The sequence below is a fragment of the Artibeus jamaicensis genome, unplaced genomic scaffold (assembly GCF_021234435.1).
Source record: "Artibeus jamaicensis isolate MK-2021 breed Jamaican fruit bat unplaced genomic scaffold, CSHL_Jam_final contig_447, whole genome shotgun sequence".
NCBI classification, from domain to species: domain Eukaryota; kingdom Metazoa; phylum Chordata; class Mammalia; order Chiroptera; family Phyllostomidae; genus Artibeus; species Artibeus jamaicensis.
In genome coordinates, this window is record NW_026521834.1 from 2,069,745 (window position 1) to 2,074,605 (window position 4,861).

Consider the following 4,861-nt stretch of genomic DNA (forward strand, 5'->3'; position numbering starts at 1 on the left):
CCAATACTGGAGCAGCAGCCCAAGAGGTACTAGGGACATACAGGGAAGAACCGAGTTGTCTGTCATCAGGGCAAGAACTGGAGGGGCAGCTTGCTACCAAAAAGAAGTGCTGGCAGAGGCCACTGTTCCTTTTCTGAGCCCTCCCCAATAAGAGCGAGTGGGCAGGTGGGCACCATATCTGAGGCTTATCAACCTGGCTAACCCTGTTTGCTCTGCTCTGCTGAATCCAAGACCCTACCCCACCCAATTTTCAGGCTCAACCCAAGTTGTTTTCAGTGACATTTTTCATACAAATGGCCTGTCTTGCCTCATGCTTTGGACTTTTCTAACATCTTTCAAACAAGTAGCATCTGGCCTCTGTATACCCTGTACCTCTTGTTAAGTGGACCTAGGCCCAGCACTAGCAGAAGCTGGCCTTGGTTTGCAGCTTGGCCTCTTCTGTGCATCTCCAAGACCAGCTCGAGTAGCAGCCATCTGCAGGTCACTCTGTAGCTTGTGCCAGGTGGCCCCAGGCAGGGCACAGGTGGTGGCTGACCTTATATATCTTGGGAGGCCACAGAGCCAGTGCACCTTGTGGACATCTTCATACCATGCCAATTACAACCCTATCACCTTCATGAGCAACACACTCAAGGACCAGACTCAGCAAGCACCAAAGCCCAGTAAAGCAATTCCTGCTTCATAGGGTATGCTCCTACCCAGCAGCTCCTCCACTGTAAATGCAGCTGGTACACACAGCTGATCAGCCTGAGGGTCAATCCTTCTCAAAGATGCCAACATCAATCAAGGCTCAACTACAACAGGAGAGTGCACACAGTCCACACAGGGGTGCACCCGGCTCAGGTGACTGGGGAGGCTGCACCACTGGGCCCTACAAAACACTACCAAATCAGGGAGATGTAGCATCTCTACCTAATACATAGAAACAAGCATAAGGAAGCAGACAAAATGCAGAGACAAAGAAACAGGTCCCAAATGAAAGAATAGGAGAAATCTCCGGAAGAACTAAATAAAATGAAGGCAGGCAAACTACCAGATACCGAATTCAAAACAATGGTTATAAGGGTGTTCAAGGAACCTAGTGAGAACTTTAATAGCATGAAAAAGGATGTAGAAATCATAAAAAAAAAAGAATCAGTTGGAAATGAAGAATACACAAACTGAAATGAAGAATAAATTACAGGGTATCAACAGTAGAGTAGATGAAGCAGAGAATCAAAATCACTGATTTGGAACATAAGGAAACAGAAAACACCCAATCAGAATAGCAAAAAGAAAAATGAATTTTAAAAAATGAGGAGAGTGATGAGCCTCTGGACAACTTCAAATATACAAACATTTGCATCATGGGGGTACCAGAAGAAGAAGAAAGAGAGCAAGAAATTGAAAACCTATTTGAAAAAATAATGATGAAAATTTCTCTAAACTTGTGAAGGAAATAAACATGCAAGTCCACAAAGTGTAAAGAGTCTCAAACAAGATGAACTCACCTACACAAAGACACATCATAATTAAAATGCTGAAGGTTAAAGACAAAGAGAATAGAGAACAAGTGGGCAGCGACCAGAGGGGAGAGGGAAGGGAACTTAAGGGGAAAAAGGGGGAGGGATTTTGAGGAACAAGTATGAAAGACACAGAGATGAGGACTGGGGGGGGGGATGGGAGGGAGGGGGGAGACCAGGTGGGGGGGTGGGGTGGGATGGGAGAAATAGATAAAAAAAAATGTACTTGAAAAGTAACTAAATAAAATTAAAAAAAAAAAAGACAAAGAGAGAATCTTAAGAGCAGCAAGAGAAAAGTCAGTTACCTGCAAAAGAATTCCTGTAAGACTGTCTGCTGATTTCTCAATGGAAACTTTGCAGGCCAGAGGGACTGGCAAGAATTTCAAGTGATGAAAAGCGAGGACCTACCACCAAGATTACTCTATACAATAAAGCTATTATTTAGAATCAAAGAACAGATAAAGAACTTCCCAGACAAGAAAAAGCTACCAAACCAGTATTATATCACCACAAACCAGTATTACAAGAACTGTTAAAGGGTCTTCTTTGAGAAGAAAAAAAAAAGATAAAAATATGAATAATAAACAGCCATAAAAAAGAATAACAGCTTGCTATTTGAAATAGCATGAATGAACTTAGAGAGTATTATGGAAGATGAAATAAGTCAGTCAGAGGAAGACAAATACCATATAATTTCATTTATATGTGCTAGCTAAAGAACAATATAAACAAATAAACAACAGAACCAGACTCATAGATACAGGGAATAGACTGATGATAGGTAGAGGGGCCAGGGACTGGAGGACTGGTTGAAAAAGATGACAGTATTGAGAAGAACAGGTTGGTAGTTACAAAATAGTCAAGAAGGTGTAAAACACAGCATAGAGAATATAGTCAGTAATAGTAACATAACTATGTATGGTGTCAGTTGGTTACTGGAAATAATCAAGGGGAACACTTTGTAAAGTATAAGATCACTTGTTTAATCACTATGCTCTACATCTGAAATTAATACAAAATAGTATTGAATATGAATTGTAATTGAACTTCAGGCCAAAATGGAGGCATAGGTAGATAAATTTTGCCTCCTTGCACAACCAAAAGAAGGAAAAAAAACAAATTTAAAAACAAAAAATAACCAGAACTGCCAGAAAATCAAACTGTATGGAAGTTTGACAACCAAGGAGTAAAAGAAGAAATATTCATTCAACCAGTAAGAGGGGTGGAGATGGGCAGCCAAGGAGAAGAGGATGCGTGGCAAGGTGGCTGCTGGAAGATGGGGCAGTCTCACATTTGCATGTAGATAAACCAGGAGGAACAAATAGGAAGCAAGACAGACTGGGCAATCCAGAGTTCTAGCACTGGGAATAAAGCCTCAAAATCTTTGACTGTAAAAACCTGTGGGCATTATGGCAGCAGGAAAAACTCCAAGCCTCACAGGAGAGTTCACTGGAGAGACCCACAAAGTCCTAGAAATATACAAGCCCACCCACCCAGGAATCAACACCAGAACGGCTCAACTTGCTTGTGGGTAGCAGGAAAAGTGACTAAAAGCCCACTGAGAGCCCAGCAAGTGGCACTGTTCCCTTTGGACCCCGGGTACAGTGCCACAACACAGTCAAATGGGTTGCCTCACCCAGGCGAACACCTAACACCCAACCCCTTACAACATAATAGGTGTACCAAGACAAAAAATATGGCCCAAATGAAAGAACAGATCAAAGCTCCAAAAATCGAACTAGGCAATGAAGAGACAGCCAACCTATCAGATGTAGAGTTCAAAACACTAGTAATCAGGATGCTCACAGAAATGGTTGAGTATGGTCAAGAAATAGAGGAAAAAGTGAAGGCTATGCAAAGTGAAATAAAGAAAAATGTACACAGAACCAACAATGAAGGGAGGGAAACCAGGACTTAAGTCAAAGATTTGGAGCAAAAGGAAGAAATAAACATTCAACCAGAACAGAATGAAGATACAAGAATTCAAAAAAGTGAGGAGAGGTGGTGGAATCTCTGGGACAACTGTAAACATTCCAACATCTGGATTGTAGCAGTGCCAGAAGGAGAAGAGGAAAAGCAAGAAATGAAAACCTTATTTGAAAAAATAAGGAAGGAGAACTTCCCCAAACTGGCAAAGTAAATGCACTCCCAGAAGTCCAGGAAGCTCCAAAGAAGTTGTACACAAGAAAACACATACCAAGGCACATCATAATTATATTACCCAAGATTAAAGATAAGGAGAGAATCTTAAAAGCAGCAAGAGAAAAGGAGACAGTTACCTACAAAAGAGTGCCCATAAGACTATCCGCTTATTTCTCAAAGGAAACCTTGCAGGCAAGAAGGGGCTGGAAAGAAGTATTCAAAGTCATGAAAGGCAAGGACCTACATGCAAGATTACCCTATCATTTAGCATGGAAGGGCACATAAAGTGTGTCACTGAACACTAACGTTTTATTCACTTTCCAAGAGAGGAAAGGGACCAGGAATGGAGAAGTACACCAGCCCCCGCAGTTGTGAGCTTCTGTTGAGTTAAAGTAATCAGGGCTATCACAAAACAGGATGCTTCAGTTGATTTTGTGCAGGCGTCACTCTGTTTGGATAGTTATCTTTCAGCTCAGGGTCCACTCATTTCGATATGGCACATCCTATTTTACAAATTTTCACAACACCTGTGCCTTTAGGGAGCTTTCAGGAATTATACCATCCTGAGAACAGAAGCTCGGAAAAACAATTAGTTATGCCTGACTGGGGCAAGGAAAGGACAGTGAGCTCTGATAAAGAGGGCATAAAAAGGGCTTTTTGTCCTATTATCAACAGTCCAGAGGCAATAAACCACAACTCCCAGCATGAAAAGCTGGTTACCACCCAGCCCTACCTGATAGAGGACTCCGACTCCCATTTCATCCTGCAGCCAACATGCCAGATCTCCCCTCAACTGCAGACTGTAGTCCTGCCCCTTTCTCCGCCCCCCCCCCCCTTTTTAAGGCTGGAACAAAAGAGAGAAAACTGTCACGACTTCCTCGTCCTCTGCCATCAGAAAGATGCTGAGGCGCAAGCCACTCTAGGCCACTTTAATGCAAAGCCTCAACCCCAGCACCCACTCTGGAGTGAAACACATGCGCAGTGGCCTTCTGGCCAACCGCCCGAGCTCTCCTTAGCGCTTGCGCGGAGAATCTAGCAGCACGCGGCGGGGCGCGGCCACCACCTAGCACAAGCGCCAGTGCACTCCCAACAGCCTTCGTCGCGCTCTCTCTATCTAGCTTGAGTTGCCGTTCTTGCGTAGAGGGCGGGGCTAAGGATGTCAATTGGCCTATTTTCGTGCCGGTCAATGAGGTGGGAGCGGTGATTGGCGGCCACCC